Source organism: Homalodisca vitripennis, chromosome 8 (assembly GCF_021130785.1).
Source record: "Homalodisca vitripennis isolate AUS2020 chromosome 8, UT_GWSS_2.1, whole genome shotgun sequence".
Classification (NCBI taxonomy): Eukaryota; Metazoa; Arthropoda; class Insecta; order Hemiptera; family Cicadellidae; genus Homalodisca; species Homalodisca vitripennis.
In genome coordinates, this window is record NC_060214.1 from 56365808 (window position 1) to 56388998 (window position 23191).

At 31.4% G+C, this 23191-nt stretch overlaps 1 protein-coding gene across 2 annotated transcripts in view; it reads right to left on the reverse strand.

The window, feature by feature from the left end:
- The window catches only part of LOC124367618 (roundabout homolog 2-like), a 149232-nt gene that overhangs the window by 66183 nt on the left and 59858 nt on the right, over window positions 1–23191 (reverse strand). The window lies entirely within an intron of this gene.

Here is a 23191-nt window from a genome sequence, read left to right on the forward strand (position 1 = left end):
TCACCGCTAGAACATCCATCATGCCATAAACATCGTTTATTAAGTTCTGCCATCTTCAGTGACATCTCGCGTGCTCATCCGACAGTATGATGATAAGGAACCAAAAATAAGTCAATTACTGATATCCATTGAACTATGACAAAACATTTAAATAAAACTACCTCTAATGGTTAGTTCTTACTTAATTTTTTTATAACATTTAAATTATTTTAGCGTGAAGATTTCAGAAATCTGCAAATATACATAACAATCATTGTGGTTCAAACTTTATTATTGTATTGTACTAAATTTCGTTTCATTTCTTCTGTGTTAAAAAATTAAAGAGCTTGAAGTTATTATTTTAATATAAGAAAGTACTTTTGCCCCAATTTTTGCAGTCGCTTTTCAATTAGTATATCATCTTGTTACTTTGTTAATTCAGAAGTAGTTGATTGAAAAATTGGATTTTATTGCGTTAGTAGGTTGAAGAAATATTAAAGAATATATAATAAAGTGTTAAAAATAATTTGCACATTATTCATTAAATCAATTAAAAATAGAAATGTACCGTTAAATTCTCATATGAGTGTGCATTTGTGATTCAGTTCAAAAAGGCTTTAGTTAAAAAATATCTTAAACTATTAATTAGAAACGAAATATTCTTTTTCGAGAGGAGTTAATAGTTTTCTAAAAAAAAAATACTTTTATTATACAATTGCTTTATATTCTTTACACTTAACATTTTTAGTTTTTACGTTATAAAGAACCAAGAATTGTAGTACACTAATAGGATTAATGATAAAAATTAATTTTTCGTTAAAAAACTCTTTTTCAACTGTTTTTGAGAGCTCTGCAAACTCACTAAACTGAATGGCAAACATTTGTCCATTTGTAGTTAGCGGTTCATCCATTTTGAAAACGCCTGATCACAACTTTGTGTTTGTAACAAATTGAAATATTTACTCTTCTACAATTATTAAATACGATAAATATAAATGAAACAAATGACTGTAATCCTAATATTCCATACATAGAGTTTAACAATAACATCAGTCAAAGATCAAATACAGACATTTCCACTAATTGATGTTTCCAGACGAGCAAACTTCATTGAACTTAGTGAATCACCTAATTCGCTATATCTGTATTAGCTCGGAACGCTCAGTATTTCCTTCGGGGTTAATTCATACGCTCCACTAACGCAACTCCAAGAGAAGATAAACGAAAACGTTTATCAGGTAAACGCAGCCGGCATATAAACTGGTTTGTGATTGAGACGATATTTGTTCAGGGGTGCCCTAGGCGGTGCCAATACCAGATATTCAGCAGGAGAACGGAATTCCTCCCCGTTTAACAAGGCGGCGCGGCACGGCGCTTTGAATTCCGAAAACATTCCTTATATCTGACGATTTCAGATTTTACTTCGGAAGCGGAGGAATAATGATTTCCAAGTACTCTTTTAAGAATTTAGTGCTATTTTAAGCAAAACATAAATGCTTTTCAACACTAAGCATAAAGAAAATTGTTCATATACCTTACCAAAAGTACTCTTTCTTTTTATTCAAACGCGGCGTTACCGTTCGGTATCATAGTATAAAAAACTATACTGTAATACTCGGTCACTTTTATATAGTTACTAAAGTGGAGTCTCATAGGGATCATTCTTGGGCCTGTAAGATTCCTAATGTATATCGGCAATTTCAGTTTTCCTATTCAAAATGAAGAGATTAGCAATATGCTGACGACGCGACTCTCTATTTTAAATAAGTTCAATTGAAGTTTGGATGTAAAATATTTTACGGTATTGAACTCATGCATTCAAGATTTCTGAGTTTTGGCAGTAATCATAAAAATAAGAAAGTTATGAATTTTTTCCTTCCGCAGCTAACAGACATATACAAAACCCTTATTGATTGAGAAAGATTGCCTCCAAGAGGATTCTACTATGTTCCTTGGAACGTAATTTACGGTACGTTGTCTTAGGGTCTATTGTATAGACAATGTTTGCTCGTTGCACCAGGAATGTTTGCCTTGCGTAGCAAATCTAGTTCCTTTGAAGTCTTAAGGATAATGTATTCTGGGTTAGTTTATTTCCATTTGGGTACGAAATAAGACAAAGGGAAGGCTGTTCAAACACAAATTTGAAATGGTTTTTAAACTTAATAAGAAATCTGTTAGAATTATCATGGAATTGAGATTTCAGATAGTCATGGAAAGACACTTTCAGCGAGGTTGGCTTTTATGGCTTCGTCCTGTGTTTATATCTTGGAAATGTTCCTTTACTTCCAATATGAAATTTAAATGGTGCGAGGTCGACATGTTGACCCGCATGAGACTAGAAACAGGTTCAATAGTACAGGACTAAAGCATTCGAGCAACCGCCGTTACAAGTTGGTGTCAGCGCGATCAACAAGCTCCCTGACAGCATGAAACAAATTAAAATTCCTAACTAATTTAAAACTCAGTTGAAACACCTAAGGCTATCCATCTATTGACAAATTGTGAAGTAACGCTAGGAACATTATTAAATTAAATGTGAAATACTGAAATTGGACTGGTGCTAATATTGAGGAAATATAGTTAGTTTTAAGTAATAAACTGTTGTCAGTATCCATGAATTTGAATGAATGGATAGTCTTAAGTTATTTTTACTGAATCTAAATGTGTTAGGGATGGCGATGCAATTGCATTGTTGTTCTTTACAGTAAGACAACATTATTATTATTATCACTGGGAGTATAAGAGTAAATCTCCACTTGCTGTCTAGACGTTTTGAGGCAGACAAAATTACAGAAATCTACCCTAACTATTACCTAAACGCAAAATAATGTATTTTGTAACCAAAGGTTTTCTAAAAAGTTATTTAAAAATCGTAAAACTTTATCTGTAATTTAATAAACTGTAATCGCCTTTATTTCTTAAGGGTTATTGTTTTTTCTAAACCCAAAATGATAAGTTTGAACCTGATAAAAAGCGTAAAACTAAATGTATCATTTTAATTGATTAAAAAATTAGTTTTCAAATCATTGTTGACTGTTTGCAAATATCTATATGATTATTACTTCAATTATTTTGAAGGCACGAGCGCATTATGAGCGTGTTTTCCTTAATATTAGAATACCCTCCCACCATGATGATATCAAATAGATAACAGACTTTAGAGTTTTTTATATAATTTTTTGATCCACACTACTCGTTGTTCTTACGTCTGGTTGTCTGACGTTTTATAATAAATGTTTTAAATTTGGTCTATATTTATAAAAAAATAAAAGCGACATTTTGACTCTTTGGAATATATAAATTTAAAATTTATAAAAACAATGTAAAACAGAACATTTTTTATTTTTATATTCTGAACTAAATATAAAAAATGTGGCTATATTATATACATAAATGAAGATTTGTTTATATAAGTATATTTCACATATTTTTTTACGCTGCATAGTAACATGTTTATATCTTCGCTTCCTAGAGGAAATCCACAGAAACACACTCAATATTGGTAAATTTGTGAAGGAGTGGAAGAGACATATACAATAAACGTCAGAGACGGCTTTCATTCAGACTTGACGGCAGGTTGTTCAAAACCTGCAGTGTTGCCAACTTTGGCTAAAATCCCCGCAACGATTTAGAGACATATATTTGTTTTTTTATTAAACTCGTTATTTAATAAAAACATGAAAAATTAATATTGTTTTCTATGTTATAAAATATGTTATTTGTAAAACCGTGCAAGGTAAGAAGAAAGAAAGTTATTTTTCTAAATTTTTTCCAAAAAATCACTTTTTAATTAAAAATGCTTATCAATTGCAGTTTTATTTTTGAATTTTACTTTAAAGTAAAACTTCCTATGGAAGTACATTATTATATTTAGGATCAACTCATATATTATTTTGGTAGTTGAATTCTGATTTCAAAGTAAATATGATTATTTTAACGTGATACTACAAAATATAACGGCTAAAGAGTTGATAAGTCGTGCAAACACAGGGAAATAAAGAGGAAGGTAACATTTACAGAAAGATCGTATATTGACCCTAGAAAAACTTAAAAACAATTGTTGTAAAGCATTACAATATTTTAGTATGTTGCTATATAAGGAAATTACAAAAGATACAATATTTGTTATTATTCACAAAGAAAACAATGTCCACTGACTGTCACAGTAACTTTATAGTTCAGTAAATTTCGGAAATGACATTTAGTACTCTTAAGCAAAATTGTGTAAAATTTGAGAGGAATTTATTTCACCAGTTTAATGTTTTATATAATATTAAGACCTGAAATATAACTATTATGGTTTTTTATTGAACAGTACAACTTAAATTTCATTAAAATTAGGTTTCAGTCATTTTTTTGGCTCAACTTCCAAAAATCTAAATCTGAGGCCAGTACAAAGTAAACCTAATGGAATGGATAAGCAAGTAATTCTTACTACTAACATCAGAATGCTGACCATATATATACTTACTCTCTTTTTATTGGTACTTGCCATTTGTTTTACGTTCCTTTTCAGATAACTATCACTCTCACACCCTTCACAATCAATTTGGTTTTAGTAAACGTACACTACTAGTAACACTTCTAAACTGTAAACCTTAAACACGCAGTTACATCTTTTATAACAAGAAACACTGGTCAACAAAGAAATAAATGAGTTACCACACATTCCCAGCTTCTTTCGCCCTTCTTTGGTTGTATGTGTTTTCTTTCTTGTAACTTAACCCCTTCTTAGCCTACATTATTTAAAGTACGAGTAATTTGAATTACTCATATTAAACAATAAAATATGAAGATAACTGAAAAATCAGTTTTTTTTACTTTCCCCCTTGTTCCCTGTACTGTTTGTGTATTTAATAGTAGAAAAGGTAGTTGTCAAACAAAATTACATTAATAAAACTTTATGCGAATATCAACAAAATGTGTCGTTAAAACCATTTCGATTAATTTAACTGTTTTTGTTTCTCTACACACAACTAAAAACATGTTAGATCTATAGATGATCTAAGCACATGTACATTCTTCACGGGTCGAGTCACGCGTATTTGGTGGCGTAACAAAACAATACTTAATGAAAAACCACATTTATTTTGAAAGTTTACGGGAACATTATACCCTACAAGTAAGTAATTTTCGAAATTTTCAACAACCCACAAAAATATAAAGTTACTAACATTAAATTTATACAGTATATAAAATGTTAACTTCCTGCACACCTTATTAAATAAAGAATCTAAATATGAATAACTAACTCGCTTTTGGAACAAACGGAGGCAAAATTAAATAACTCTAAATAAAAATGTGTTTAATACTGATAAATTAAAAATTAGTTTTACGAAACTCCTATTACAACAATATTCAAGAGTTAGCTAACAGTTTTCCAGTTTTTCAGATCGCAAAAATCAAATATCATAATTAAATAAAAATAGTTAATTATTTGATAAAGTTTATATTTCAACTTGATATGGAGATTTTTAATATGGTATAAAGTACATGGTTTACTAAATTGATCCTTTGTCTAGTAAATACAATTATCTTTAACGTTCATAAGCCATCCAGTTTCAATAATCACAAAATAGTTATAGAATCTTAATTAAAGTTAATTTAATTATTACGTCCTCCGTGTAATTAGTTTAATACTAATTGCTTTGGAAATAAAACAAATATTTTATATAACTTGGTAATTTAACTAACCAATATAAAACCAATCAAATGAAGTAGAAATACGCTATCAAGTGTTAATGCCTGGCGTCTGCCCTAAGTCGTAAACTAGAGTGTCGTAACTGACGACGTCGACGACAGTGACTCGTAAACGTTTACGACTGTGACATTGTTCCTCCAAGATTCCTTCCCCCAACCACTGTTTAGACAAGCTTAGGGTCGTCGGTGTATGCGAGAGTAAGTCCGATTGTTAACACGATTGCAGCATCATCGATTGTTACTAGAATATAGATTTTGTTCTATATCATGTCCACAATTTGTAAATCTTTGAAAGGTTCATGTGAACTACGAACTCAAATACCCCGGATGTGGTAATAATGTGTTTATTACATAAAAATACTTTCTTAGTTTAGACGTTATTTTTGTAAATTTATTATAAAATAGAGAGTTTTATAAAACTAAAACTTTTTATTATTTCTGAATGTTGAGTTTCGATCCAGTACACTATTCTCTTAGTGCATCGTCTGGAATCAGATGTTATCACAAAGTTGACTTCTGGAATCTTGGGTAATGTTTGTGAAAAATTAAGATTTTTTTGGTGACTCCTGAAATAAATACATCTGCAATATCATATTCTAGAAACTGGCTTTTTGATGTATTGCAATTATCTTTATTTTCCGACTGGTTTGTCACTATTTTGCCTCCTAATTCAACTACAGGAAAATCATCTGACCTATACCTCCAACCATTAGATATGCATATTATTTTTAATTTTGTTGTAATAAAGTATGCTTAATCAACCTTACGGATATTTTTTTAATTTTTACAAAGTATAGTGAGAATACATTTTATTATTTCAATACAAACAACAAGCAAATAGTAACAGTACGAACTAAGTTGATCTAGCCCTTTTAGTTTGAAAAACTACCGAGAAATGCCAACGTCCGTATATACGGACGTTCGGAGTAAAAGTCATACCGCAATCATTTTTTAACTTGTTATAAATTTGTTGGTATACAAACAATCAGAATGAACCAATCTACATAAAAAAAAATAGTAATATCGTAAGGTTAGTCAGGTGTTTAGCCATGATAGAAATGGCCGTGGTTGTTGCATCAGACAAAGTTGTGTCAGCTGATAGTTCACGTCTAACCTCTGTGTTTGGTTGTTTGTGTTGCTGCTTCCACAGTGTTTGTTTGTTGATAAATAGTTTACTAATAATGTTTTACTAACATAAAAAGTAAACTTCAATAAAATGAAACGCTCGCGATCTCCACTTAGCGAGAATACAGTTCTTGCCGTATTAGAATCAGATGATTTGAGTATGATACCTATAACTATAATACCTAAAAACTATAATACCTATGTACAAAAGTGTGTAATTTTTTTGATATTTTACAAAGTGTACATTATTTTTTAAGTAGAAAGTAGTTTCAGACAGTTTTTAATGGTTTTCATAGTGGAAAATATTATAAGCTTTATAAAGAAGCTAAATAGTGTAAATAACACAAAAAAGTGAAAATGTAACTTTCTAAAAAAATTAACATGATTTTTTTTGGTTTTTGAAATATTAATCAAAACTTTTTATGTGTGTATTCAGTTTTAATTCCTCTTTCAAGTGATAGTATGTGTTATAGTGAAATAATTTTTTTAAAGTACTATTTTTTCATGTGAAACTGGAAAAATATAAAAACTTTAAGTAAAATGTCTACTTTTTAAAATTTTTTCAAGTTAATTACATTTAGAAATATAATTTGCTTTATAGTTTTTTATAAGGGAATTTATTTTACTGCAAAACAATGAAAAAATTAGGAAAATATCTCAATATTTGTAATTTTTACAATTTTGTTAGTAAAACACTGCAAAACGGCTGAAATAGGCCTGGCATCCTTCAGTAGTATTGTGAAAAATCACTGGCATTTCTCAGACCAACTTTTGATTTTTTGTCTGGCACTAAAAGGGCTAGACCACTAAACATGCTAACGGGTGTATGTCAACTTTTTAATATAAACAACAAATTGTGTTCAATGACATATTATTACAACAATAACACTGTTTCAGACAACCCAAATACTTTAGAGGCATGCATCACTTGAAAATTTACAATTTCACACAATTTAAGTGTATTGATATTTTGTGAATTCTTAAGAATAACCATTTACGTTACTTACATATAAAGAAAAAACTGTCTTTATTCTGGATGTGTCTAAATTTTGAAATGCTAATTTAAAATAGTATAATCTACGTGTTTATACATGTTAATAGCAACGAAATATGGATTTTGCGAGTAGGAAAAAAAAGAGAAATAAGTATCTCAACTGCCTTAGAACTTGGTTAAATTTTTAGTACGAGTACATGATCCCCAAAGACCTAAAAGACCTTAATCAAAATAATTCAGTGGGTTTCTAGATTTTAATACTCAACTTTATATGACTGAATTCGAATGCTACAAACGAAAAGAATACGTGCGAACGATTCATACGTATAAATCTGCTTCGAGTACAAAAAACGACCTAACAACGCACTGCTCTTCACTCCCCAGCGCTTGCGAAATTCATCAAGAACTGTCAATTGAGTAGACGTCATCAGCATGTAAAACGAGGGGACTAAACAGATTTCTGGTTGATTTGGCAGGTGATGCGCGCGGAGGACAGCGTTGCTCATTTCAGGAGCAATAAGCCCCCCTCCCTCCCTCCCACGTCAACCCCCGGTATAATCATCTCGTATCATTCCAGACGAGAATCAATTTCGTTTGTTGCTGGCTGAATGCTTGATTGCCCAAGAAATCTGATAAACGTTTTCATAAGCGGGAACTGGCTTTGGTGAGGGCCACCAGACGGATTTGGTGATCTGATAAGGATCTGAAGCGTCTCCATCATTCTCCTCCTTCAGTGGCACTTTGGTAGAGTCCAGGCGGGTCTGCACAGAGTGTTCCGTAAACTCGCTTTGGTGTGGGTCACCAGACCGATCTGGTGATGTGATAAGGATCTGGTACGTCTCCATCTGTCTCCTCCTTCAGAGGCTCATTGGTAGGGCCCAGATATATCTGTACAGGGTGTTCTGCAAACCAGGATGCCCTTTACATCTTATCGTCCTTTTTACGGTTGAATCATTTTCGAATTGTAACTTACTAACATCGTTTACCAGCCTTATTATAAAATTTTCTTCAATATATAAAAAAGATTAATATACAAATTTCATAAAATTAAGGAATTTAATAATTTCCTTAAAATCCCCCAAAAAGTTACTAAAATAAATTTTCTTATCACCTTTTACTGAAATGAAAATGAAAATGGGTTTTACTGATATTTTTCATCGTTAAGTGAAACAAATAAATGAAACACAACGTATTGAAAGTTTATTTATGATGTAGTTATCAGTCGTGAAACTGTTAAGCTTTACGTGTCCAAATATTAAAGCAATCTGCTAGCGTCCTCAAAATTTGGGATTTGTGTTTTTTTATCTTGTTTTACATTTTGTTTCAAATTACAAGATCTCCAACATGACGTTTTTTTACACTTGATATTTGCGTGCCTTATGCTATTGTTTTTTTCTCTTCTATTTGAAGCGTTATTAATCGTAAAGTAGATAACGCAAACGGTAACAAATTCTTGGCTAAATTTTTTTCAGCTTTTAGTAATACCGTAGACTAAAGATATATTTTTATAATCCACAAATCTATAATTCTAAAAACATAATATAAACTGTAATTGTCTATAAATCTCATAAATATTACACCTTGCACACAATATGATGTTCGCTGAAACTAATTTCTCCAGCTGTACCTATAGAAATATTTTCAATCTGTGTGAATTAGTGCTTTCACATCGCGAAAAATAACGAAAGTTTAAATTAAAATACTACAAAGAATTTATATGGAAGTAATTAGAATGTCATGTAATTGTTCCATAACTGGAATATATTGAAATAAATTTCTAACAAACTATGTGTTTTAATATAAAACTACACAATAATAAAACGTTATTTGGAATAACTTCAAACATTTTAAATATTGCAAAAATCTATTGGTATCGCTATTGTAAATGGCTTTGTTTGAATACTCCTACACATATATAAAATCTATAAATAATTCTATATAGTTCTAACTGGTCTTTGTTTAAAATATTGTTGACGGTGGTTAATTTTAAGCAATAAAGCATTTCGGACATTTTCTATCGTTATGTGTTGTAGAATAGAGTACTACGTTTCGACAGTTGGAGTCAATCTTCTTCTTCAGGTGGAAAAAGATAATACATAAGGTTATGTTAGCACCAAGTCAGAAAAATTTTTTTAATTAAATTTGATATAGAAAGCACATACAATTTAAAAGCCCTATGACCAATATACATTTATGAAACAAAATATTGCTAATATAAAATACAAATTAGACGGAGTAAGGATGTAAATTTACCTTTAACAAATTTAATATATAATAGCCTTGCGTGAAATGTTTTCCTGACATTCAGTGCCGCATTGAATATTTCTGTTTGAAGGCAGAATTAAGTTATTCCGAGCTCAGTGTTATTGCCATATTACACACACAGTTGAGAAGTGGCTGAAGCGCTGCTCTCTGGAAATTGTAAATCGACTGTGAAGTTACAGTGGCTATAAAAACTCCAACATCTGGACTGGAATAGAAGACCATCTTCTGTAGGCTTTGTTGCTCACAGTTCAGCAGCACTGATGAGGTTTACATTGAGGATATATTTATATTCAAAGGTTCCCGTTCTAGAAAACATTATTGGAACGTCATATTGATGTGACTTTAAAATGTTTCGCATATACAATGAGTTGCAGGGAAAGAAACAGTTTAAATTGAAGGGACAATTCATGGCTATAGAATACCAATGGTTATGGTTATGTGAATTAATGTGTAAATACGTATGGAACATATTAATTTTATAATTTCAACAACTAATTTATGGAAATGTATTCCATTCCTGCACAGAAAATTGCATTTTTCATTGGTTCTTAGGAAAATTTTAAATTCCTTCCTTGGCCATCGTGTAACTGGCTTAAATCATTTGTGGCAAATTTTTAATCTAACAATAGTATTAATTTTTAACAACTTGTAGTATAGTACTTGTAATATTACTACTTGTGTCTAATATATGGATTTTAACAAGTATATTCTAATACTGTATAAAGTGTATTTTATGAAGCGTGAAATTCAATATTATATTTCTTACTAATTTGAAGATTAGTATGCAGTATTTTATTTTTATATTTAAAAAATAGAGGAAGTTCCCCTTTTAAGCCTTATTTCGCCCGTCCTTATGAGCCACACACTGGACTGTGCGAGGATCTTATCAAACAGAAGAGGCGAGGGGTGGGAGTCGATACAATACAAGGTCGATTGCACTGGTAAAAAGTGCAAAGATCACATACATGATTTGAACCTGCGCTTTCTCTAACTCAGACTCCAAGTGCAACGTCTTAGACCGTTCGGCCATCGGCACTCTCAATGATGCAATGCGTGTAACCCGCTTTTGTTATTCTGCAATATAACATAAACGATCCAAATTAAGAATCTGAATCCTAGACCTCCTTGAAATTAATATATGATACTCCTATCTATTGGAAAAAAACTATCTTCAGCATCAAAAACTTTTCTTCTTACCTTAATCTTCTCACTTGTTAGTGAAGGCAACGTGGATAACATTTTGTTGAGTTCCTAAGGTTTCAATTTTTGCAAATGAAACAACAAGGTCACTGGGTTGGAGTCAAATAGTATTGTTCAATTGTTTAGGTTTATTATAAAACGCTGTAAGTTTTGAAACATGAATTTTTAAATTGAAATATTTAGCCAACAGTTAATATTCAAAACCTGTTCTAATTTATTGATAAGGGTAATTATAATTATTTATTAATTATTTTCCTCAAATCCAGTGTTAAGTCTGGAAATTCATTTAACTATTCAAAGCCCACACTGATCAATGAACGGACAAATAAGATGGTTTGGGAAATGTCTAAAATGTATATTTAAAACATTCCAAATATGTGGAACTATGATTTTTTATCTAAAATGCTGCATTGAAATTTAGCAATATGAGCAAGCACAATATAGCTTTATTTAAAATCTGGATATTTCTATCTGTTACATCAGTGTTGAAAATTAAACGTTAGACATAGTTGTTTATATAAATAACAGTTCAATAACGAGACCAATGTTTATTTTTTTAACGTGTCCGTTCAAAAAAACACTATAATATCATGATAACGTTTATTACATAGCTCTAAAATTTTACACTAAATCAGTACTCTTTAAATCGGATTATTGTCTGATTACAATTTTCGTAGTTCAGAATTTTTATGTTGCTGTTTGGTTGAAAAAACTCAAAACTCGGTGTCTTTTTTGTTATTATCAACATGAAGTAAAACACTTTATATGTGTACATGCTGCAATAAAAAAAATGTAACTTCTCTTGTTTCAGTTCTATTGGTTAGTTTATTGGTCTAGTAACTCTAGTAGTTAGACTTTTTAATCCGAGAGTAGCGCAATAAAGACCTAATCTCTGACATTCCTCAAAATGGAGAATATATTTAGGAATATCAGCTTTATACATAAAGCCAATAGAGTGACAACCTCTGAATCACATTCACAAGAGCTCATTTATGATGACACAGTGAAAAGCACAACAGAAGAGAAAATGAGAGTGTTCAGAGTGGAGTAGGGCAGGGTATAGATCATACAAACACCGTGCTCGAGGTGCTTTATTTAGTAACCCGTTTATCCCCAAACAAACAACACTCACTTTACCCCCCCCCCCCCCACCTACAGTGGTGGGGGAGTGTAGGGTGTGAGGGCACCTTTTGTCTCCCGGTAAACTCCCGCACACCTTTTTCATCCCTCAGCACCGACCGCCTTTGTTGTATATTTTTTCAATTTACCCTCCGTTATAGTGAGAAATTAATGGGTGGGTGTATTGGTTACCAATATAACGATTGTAGAAGGTATATTTTCGTCCTCAGGTAAATGGCTTTATAAGCGGTTCTTCCATCGTCAATCTACTAGCGACCACATATTGCGTGATTTTGTTAATTATTAGGAAATTGATCACAGCAGTGTTTGAGGGCTAAAAGTTTGTTAACACCTAGTTTCTTCTTCATAGGTCATTAATACAAACATGTCGTAAGCGTAAAGATAAAACAATATGAAAACTAGTTTTTTATTGTAAAATAAATTATTGTGTTTTGCATAAAAGTCGGTTTTTCCTGACACAACTAAGTGAATTTAATACTCTACATTGAACTTATTAATTTAATTGGCATTCGTGTATTAAAACAATTACAAAAGTTTTCTAAAAGTGTGTTATTGGCCAATACAATTTACATGTTATTTTTGAAAGGATAATACAATTTCGGAAATTTTTCATCATTATATGTTACAAAATATAACACTGCGTTTCGTTTATTGAAACCTACCCTCTTCATCAGGCAAGAAAACGCCTAAGCCATAGACTAAACATGTACAAAAACTTAAACATTTTGTACATGTTAAGTCGTGGCTCAGGGGTTTTGACACCTGAGGAAGAGGGTGGCTTTCAGGCCTCGAAACGTTGTCTTCTATTTTAGTAGCATATTGAATAGCAAATCAAATATCCAAAAGCTATTTAAACAATATCATTTTTAATGTTGTTCTTTGGAAACTCTACATCTAGGTTAAATTAATTTAAACAAATTCAAATAGGGAACAGTTAAAATAGCAAAACGTTTCATCCCCAAAATACATAATTACACTTAATGTTTACACGTGTAAATCAAAATGGAAGTATCTGTAGTGATTGCCACATCAATTATTATTGCGTGTAGTTTAGAATTCATGGTTCATAAAGGACACTAATGTGCTGCCGTTAATATTTTAATAGCAGTAATGACTACATCAGCTATCATTATTAGTAATAAGTTATCGGTACTTGAAAACACTACATTAATGGAATAAATTTCATAATTAATACATTGTTACTTTAATTTAGAGCAAGTAATTTTGTATGACGTAATTTTATGGTAATACATACAAACAATAGTTTGGTGTACAGTTATAAGAACAAACTGAATTCCCCCCCCCCCCATCATCGGTCTTAACATATGAGTTAAAATTTGGTTAAAGTGATACAAAGGTAGTAAATAGCGAAGCAAACGAGTATTTTGTAATGTCGAGAAAGTGCCGGCGTCAGCACTCAAATAAACCGGAAACCTGTCCAGAATGACGATAGACTTGGAGATGAAGTAATATGACTGTCTCAAGTACGTACGGTACGTCCTTCTCGTTACAGCGTTCAACAAAGAGAGAGGGAAATTTACTGTTCTCCTGCTGTTCATTCTCATATAACAGTGCCTATGTTTGCCCGCCGCCTCAAAATCCCCAGAGGATTCCAATGTTACCCTTGCACCCGAAATCGCACACACCGTCACTCGCGCAGCCCGGCCTACCTGCCGTCACTTTGCCGATGACTCACATAGTAGGCCTTAGTATGCAAAAATGCTATTTTTTATTCCTTTAACGTTAGGGTTTTTAATTTCTAGTCAATTTCGAGTCCACACACGAAAAGACTACGACATTCTAGACGTATTTTAGAAATAAAGGGGTCAATGACCCACTCAGCTATATCATATTTAACTTGATTTCTAAGATAGATCAGGAATGTCGTAGTCATTTTGTTGTTGGACCCTATTTTCATGAAATAAAGTGCAGAAAACCAAAATTACAATAATATATACCTAAAGTAAAAAACGTAACTTTTTATGTGCCTAATTCTCTGGGGCTCTTGACAAACTAAAGTCAGTAAATCAAGCACTAACTTGAACTGGTGTGAGACGTCCACAAGTTGAATGACAGACTATTTGGAAATGCCAGGTGGTAAGCAGCCGATGCCAGCTAATGAACCGGAAACCTGACCTTAATTATGTGAGATTTGGAGATGTCAGATTATTGTCTCTGACTGCCTACAAGCACCTCTCAAAATTTGATAGTTCTCCTGCTGTTCTTGCTCATGTAAAAGTACCTAACGTAAATGATTCGGAAGCTAGCTTGAGTTAGTGCAAGGATGTCCACGAATATATTGAGAGACTATCTGGGACTGTCAGGTGGCAAGCAGTCGATGTCAGCTAATGAACCGGAAATCTGGCCTGAATTATGTGAGATTTGGAGATGACGGAATATTACCTCTGACTGCCTCAAGTAAGTGGGTACCTCACCCATGTCACTTCGTTTGACAAGTAGAGGGGGAGGGGTTAGACTGCTCTCCTGCCGCTCTTGCTTATGTAATAGAGCCGAACCTATGTAATGTGATACTTATGGATTTGAATAATTGAATAAGCCATCTAATTACTTAAAATTATAGGTGTTGATATTTCGAACCCCAAAGATACTCCAAGACAAAATTCCTAACTACCCTATCCTTTGTCGCAGGTCTTTTGTTGAAATTACTTTTCAATTAAATACTTCAATGATAGCTCCTTAATGCACACCACCAACAATAATGAGAACCTTTATTTTATAATCATGCTTAAGCTTTCAATGACTTTTGAAGAAAATATTATAACATGATTTAATTTATTCGGTTAATCTCAGTTCATTGTTAAACGAATCGCACTGCTACAATTCAACGATATCTTAACGATATTTTAAAGACGCTTATTTCATGTGTACTAATAAATATACTGTCATTATATATTGTGGTTAAAAGGTAAGTTGCTGTTTTTTATGATATATTTTTTGACGTGACAACGTCTTAAATTAGGTTGCGGCTCGGAGTCACTCATGAAAAAGTGTAACGCCCGGTAACGTTACGATGCCAGTCCAGTGGGTCCGCCGCACGGGATCCGCACGGGATAAAGCAGATAACTAGTACGGGATAAAGCAGATAACTATGTTTATTCGTGAAAATGTGGAGTGTTTAGATTCGTCATTTACAACAACTACAACAATAAAGGTAAATAATTGTACACTGATATTTCATTATCGTAAACTATGATTGATTGATTAATTGTTAGATTGACACAAAAGTTGAGAAACTGAGTTTATAGGTTATGTCATACTATTGACAAATGTTGATAGTGTTAAGTAAATTATTAGTTTAAATCACTCTGCAATCAATCGTAATTCAGTCGATTGAGAAGAATCAGCGCGTATTGTTACTCAAACATTTAAAATAACAAATTATAACCTCTAACCTGTCATAACAGTGCGACCAAACAAACGAACTAAACCGACCAATCACCACGCGCGGAGTTAGAATTTAACTGTGTTTAGCAAGAATTTCAAATTCCAATTTTAGTAAATGTTTTATTCAACTTTACCATTTACAATAACAAATTTTAATTAATTTCAAATTATGTACAATGTTTTAGTAAACAAAATATATTTATATAGTTAAAATTTGTGCAATTCTTATTTTCATTCAATTCCTTGTTCCTATTGTGCAATTTAATAATATTCATATCAATAAATATTCTACCGAGAAAAAGACGTTGTCACGTAAAACCTTCGCCCGTAAAACCGACTTTACAGGCAACCATCCATTTTTTTTTATTTTAACTGATAATTTATTAAATTCTAAACGTAATGGAATTATTTTTTCAGTTATAACAATATTTAGATAAAAATATCCAAATTTATAAGGACGTACAAACACAACCAATGAAAAATACCGTAAAGAAATGATTTTGTAATTAAAGTTTACAAAATATATAATCGTTTTTATAACAAATAAAATAAACATTACTCAAAGCGTGCATTATTACTCTTTGAAAGGAAAATATTAATTCGACAATATTTTTATTAGGCTTTTTTATTACAATATTTTGCCTAACACATTCAATTTTCAGACTCATACATTTTTTTTAATCATTAAAATTATTTTTTTCAAGCCGCACTCAAAATAAGGTATTGCCCTACATGGTGTACATACGTTAAATTAGGCTTCATTAATTAACTCGTAACAAATCTGTTATTTATAAGATGTCTTTAAAATATACTTATAACAAAGTTACGCCTCGATAAAACTCGAATAACAATATCATTTAAAGTTCTATTTTCAGGAAATTATTAAATATCACAATTTATAATGATTTCCTTTACATAGGATAAGAAATCTGTACCGTTTTGTTTCCTTTTTGTTTGCTTTCGACTACATTGACAGCAACTTTCCATTTCTGCCATTGAGAACTGAAAAACGATCATCCAACCGACCCAACAAGAGGATCATTCCAGACTGTTGTAAGGACATAAAACTACCGGGTTTTGTTCGGAAGGAGAAGGAAGCAGGAGAGGCGTATCAGGTAGAGTTATAGCCATGTTAGGTGACACCCCGCTCTAGAATACGTTACAGTTCTTGTGAATCTCTGCGGGAGGGCTGTCCTTGTCCTTAGCTTGGGATAAGGCTTATCCCACCACAACTATTTTGATGGTGACGCTTGCTCCGCCTTCCAGACCGAATGACGGGACTGCGGGTATCGGCGTAATATTTCACACCTTGAAAGAATCTTTACAATTCCACAAACCGCGAAACGATTGTAAACATTTCGTACAATAAATAAAAAAAATCAATTTCAAAAAAACTGTAATGTTCCTTCAAAGATGTGATAAGTAATGAGAACTTAAAATACACATATCTTTGAAAAATAAATCAACCTATGTATCGTGTAGAAGTACTGTTCTTTTTCTTCTTAATATTGTGTATCTTTTTTGGGTAAGCAAATTTTATCTGTTAATGAAGTTTCAAATAATTTATTACCATTTTATTAATTAGTAATAATTTTTACTTATTACTCATGAAATTTAAACCTTTTGCATTTATATATTGTATTTATTGTATCGCATGGTATTCCTCAAACGTTTTGTTTAAGAATCTTACAGGGCATCCTTAAAATAGAATCGTTGTCCAACTATAAGACAACTTTTGATACTAGAGGTAATACAGACTTTACTTTGTGCACCTGTTATTCATGCTCCTAAAAAGAAACTTTTTATTTTGAGGTCAAAGTCCGTCCGTCTGTCTGCCAGCACCTTGACACTTTCGTGTTTTATGTCTTTATGCATCTGTGCGATGTCTTGAAAGTAGACTAGAGACTTGAAACTTAACACCCATATTATTCAAAGTCCTAAGAAGAAAAATATTATTTTGGAGAGCAAAATGTAAAAGTGCAGTCCTTCCGTCAGTATGTACGTACTCAAATCTTTCGTGTTTTTTTTTCTATCAGGTCTTTCGTTAGTCCGTTAGATCGGTTATTGACAATTTATTTGCGTCCTCTACTGTTTTTGCTATTAAAACCTTTCTATATTTAACGATTATCAATCTTGTATTTTCAAATTTCGATCTATACAATATACATTGGAATTTTCTACTTAATGATTTTATTTCGTGCTTTGATAGGATTTCCATAATGTGTACTATAAAAATGCATTGTCTCCGGTTAAACAAGGAGGCCATTATTATGAATGAGAGCAGACAGGAAAAGTCAATAGAGTAGAATGTGTTCATGAATACATAAGCAGTATTTTCTCCTCGCTGGATTGGCCATAGCAGGCTGTTCAGGGATGTATGAGTTAGGAGGAACAGCTCGATAGCGGAAGGAGAAACGAACGATGACTTGGCATGCACTGGCGTTAGGTCGGCCCTTACAAATCGTACGTGTTTGCCTTATGGCGTCGCTCTATGGGAGTTGGAACTAGAAAATACTAAAAACCCAATGTGGTATTTGACGAAAAATGTAACATTCAGATTAATGATTACTATGTGGTACATTAAATTAATTCGTTTGTGATGCATTATAAGGAGTATAATCACGTGCGATATGGCCTAACATTTAAGTTAACATAATTATAGTAGTAACTGTAGTAGAAGTTGTTAGTTAACTGTGTTAGTAATATTAATATCTCCACATTATAATACGCATCATACTTTCATTTGAGTGAATGCTCCTATTAGTAGACGACAATTATTGTAATTGGCAATTGAAAGACCTTTTCAGTATGGTGTCACAAAATACTTTTATCCTACTTTAAAAAAGGAATTTTGACATCATGTTTGAAGCAATAAAAGCAAGTTTATGTAAATAAGCAGTCTAAACACTAATTAAAAATGAAGTAGTTTTTTTTAATCTATACATACTATTATTTCAGTTGAATTTATAGTAAAAGGCGAAATACAAGTACGAATCAATCATCACCTATAACCCCAAAAAGAATATAAATTTGAGCTTTGTATAAATTTCTATTCTCCTATTAATCTTTTGATGTACTCTGCTATTCACTTATTTAACAATCCCTTTTCGCGAATTCTATTTAAAAAAATATTGCTATTGTGCTTCAAATTATACTCCGTCTTTGAGGTAATACTTGAAAGATCAGAAAACCTGATTTTTATCCTGTAATATTTCACTGGTTAACTTTTTAGTCAAATGTTTGATGCCTGAAAATGGTAATAGATTCTCATCCTCGAAACATTATTTTATTCTTTTGTATCATATAAAGATGGCAAATGTTTAAAAAGTTGTCATGTTAAAGCCATCCAATAAATAAAGTTAAAAATAGAGATTGAAAACTTGTCTGGTAGAATAACTGCTCATCAATGTACGTTACGATGCGGCTTCAAATTTGTTAAGAAGTTCTTTGGAATAAAAATATAATTTCTTTACTCTAAACCTCAGACAATCTTGCTCATGTGTACTTAAATATAAATTCTAAATTTAACTTATTATTTTAAGTAATTAAAGAAAAGCTTGTTATACCTGGTCCTATCGTTCTTCGCGGCACCAGTGTGGACTTTAGTGGGTTTAACAGCACCAGAGTTACAAGTGCTGCACGTGAAAGTGTAGTAAACCCTCGTATTTCAGTGTGAGAGATAGTGGGCATTAATGATCAATCCTTCCTGTCCTATTTATATCCTTTCGTTCTGTTTTAGGCTACGTTATGGCCTTTACAGTTGAACAAAAGTAAGTAAGAATTAAATTTGAGTTTTATTCCTTAAACTTCTAATTGAAACCCCTATAGTATAAAAGATACATCTCAAGTCACGACACAAAATGTATTGTATATAATGCTTGACATACATTCACTGAAGCAGATAACCTTCCACCGTCATGACCTTTAAACACATTGTTTTGTTCAGTGTTATGAAATGAATGCTGGCGCGAGCCGGCTGACATTAATGTCATGTGGGGATAATAGAATATGTCTGGATTAAAGAGGTAATATTCATGTGTTTAGCGGAACAAAAGCCGGCTCCAGCCAACCAGTCAAAGCGAATATAGGCTTTTCTGATGAACGGTATATTAAATCAGACATCAGCGCAGAGCGGGAGGGAGTACGTGAGTGTTAGTGTTTAAATAAGAGGAACGCGTTTCATAAACGAAGTCAGCTTTCGTGACGGTTAGCTCGTTATGGATGCCTTTAGATGCTACGTATCAAAAATAAGGCGCTCAGAATAAAAGTGGATTAACGAGCAACGTTTTATTTCATAATATAATGTATTCAAGGTGAGATTTACAGGTCAGGGTTTATTAAAATTAAATTTTTCCTGCCAATTGAGTGAAAGGATTTGCTAACACTCAGCCAATAACGCAACAATTGGAGTTATAACAAACATTCTACATAAATAAATATAATTCAGGGAATCTGCTTCAATACTTTCATTATGTTATACTAAAATTATGTATCTCTTCACTTTCACATTGACAAAAATTATTCATTAAGGCCGTATGGAAGAGGCTAAAATATGAGGCCTTACAAAATATTGAAACCAGAGCATGTAATTGTTGTCAACCAGAGTTGGTTGACTTTTCATAATTATTTAAGGTTTTTCATATTATAAAACAATGCAACACCTCCCTTTATCTGAATTGAATTATTACATTGAGAATCGAAGATCATTTAAAAATACGACATTTGCTTTTGGATTCTTATGAACATTTATGGAAGTAAGTATTTTTCTACGTTATAAAAAACTATAAAAAGACTGTGATCATATTTTGTATTAAATTATACATAGTAAATGATGAAATTTAAATATATAACGTTATGATTCATTGCATTCGAGTGGATATATATTTGGTAATCAAAAATACCTGGTAGATTTTTATATAGCTATCTAAATATATTCATACTTAATAATCTTTTCAACAATTCTGGACATCTTGAATAAAATTGGATATTTATATACGTATACATTTATATTACAAATTATTTTACGTATAGCATCTAATTTGTGATGAAAGACCATGCGTTACTTTTTGTGTTAGGTTATAAAAGATGTTTAAATCGGTGAGCCCCGGAAGAAGATTGAAAGTCTGAAACGTTACGTGCACGAATACACAAGTAGATCCCGTGACGTTGATCTGATTTAGGGCTTTGTGTTACATACCAATAAGCAATGCCAAAATGTTTTTAAATTATTGACAAACATCAAAGTAATAGAGGCACATTTATTCAAAATACTATATAAATGAAAAACTTAAATTTGAACATAATACACCAATTATCAGCAAGTATGATCAATAAACGAAATGTGTTGAGTCATAGAGTTAGAGTCATCAAGGGCAACCTTGATTCGTATAAGAGTATAATTTAAAACTTGTCTGTACAGATATGTTCCAATTAAAAATGACTAGATTAAAAGATTACGTCACATTACTGGCATATTCTATAGATCAATATGAGTTAATATATTAAAATTTGAGATTAGCAGCACATTAAAACACATAATTCGACTATATTGTTTAATTGGAAACAAAATTCAGGGCAAAATTAGTTAGCAGGCGCGAATGTTCCCCGAATAAGAGTTTAAGTTTAATTATTAACGAACCTCCCTTTCACGGCGCCTACGTGCAGGATTAAAGGATTTCCTTTTGTACAGGCAGAGCGAATTTAAGGTTTTGAATTTTTTACAAACTAAACCGGGTTCTTTGCCTAAAACTCATAATGTTGATTAACGTGTTATAATTTCTTATACCTTATTAGGCAAAATGTTCTATTCCAATATTATTGAAACCTTAAGTTGGTTTTAGTGTATTAATAATCATTTTGTTTTATTTCCTTTTTGATTTTTTAAATTGAGTATAATATTACCATACAAAACAGAGCTGATAAAATTTTATTTTGTTAAGAGCTGATTTAATAACAAGTGTAAAATATGGTATTTAAATATTATTTAAAAGATTTGAATTAATTTTTGTACATTAATACTCCAAAATACAGAATGCTCAATATATACTTGAGTTGAGGTACAGAGATTATATTTTTTTTCATTGAGTAGAATATCACAATACAAATTAGGACTATTGCAATTGTATTTTGTTAAGGGCTGAGTTTATAACTAGTTCAAACCTTCAAATTAAAATAACCTTCGTATTAATTTGGTTAGTTGGGTGAGATTAACATGTTATAAATCAGTTTGTTAAACTAAAAAATAATAATATTATAAGAGAAACATTAGAAATATGGAAGCCCGAGGGACAGAGCCTATAGTGTAAGAGCTTTAAACTGATACAAATATTTTTATAACATAATAGTTTTACATTTCAAAAATCGTTGTAAAAAACAATTAAAGAATTTCTTTTAATACTATACAAGGTGTGGTTTGAGTAATTAGAAACTACCATTATTAAGTTTTTTTTATTATAACTGAATCTACAATGGTTGATGTTACTGTTTTACAAAATTATTTGTCCTAATCATCAGCAACTCTCTTATCTCATGTACACCATAATATCCGTAATTACTTTTATGTTTGATTTTCAAAAATTTTAAAGGTATTCATTGGAAGCTTTGAACTTTTTATAACTAAAATAAAATTCTGCGTTTCACTGGTAGTTCGTCGAGCGTATATTTACTACTTTAAACTAACTATCCTAAAATTAGCAGTGTGTTGATCTTGCAAACATTTGGATTTAATACAAAGACCATGAAAGTATAAATTCATTTTAATCAATTGAGAGAAACAAATATGTGGTTGACTAATTTACATATTATAGCCAATTTGCACTAAGACATTTTATCTAAAACGCTTTTGTCTCAAACACTTTCCAAATAGAGATAGAATGCTTTGGACCTAATTAATATTGCCATACCGTTTAAATAGTTTTTTTAATAGCGTCGCATTCACCATTTTCAATAAGGAAACTACAAAACATACAATGCAGTTTAAGTAGTACAAATGCACTTTAAATTTTTAATCTTTGAGATGAAACGTGTATACCGATTTTGGAACAATAAGCGTGTGGATTTTGTCATAAATAAAAAAAAATATATTTGCAAACTATTTTTAAAACTCTAAAACAACCAGTCACACTTTAACATTTAAAAATCATAATCTTGTTTATCGCAGCAAATTTTTTAATATTTCTTAAAATTTAATTTATTTTAGCCCATTCCTGAGAAATGGCATATAATTGGTTTTTCCTTATTTGAACCATCTTAACATATAACTAGTGGGGTGAAACGCTAAATAAGAAGGCTACGGTAAAAAATAACGCTCATGCTGAATTTTTAATTTTTTTTATGTGCTGAATAATATCAATATAAACATATTAAAACAGTTTATTTCCATAA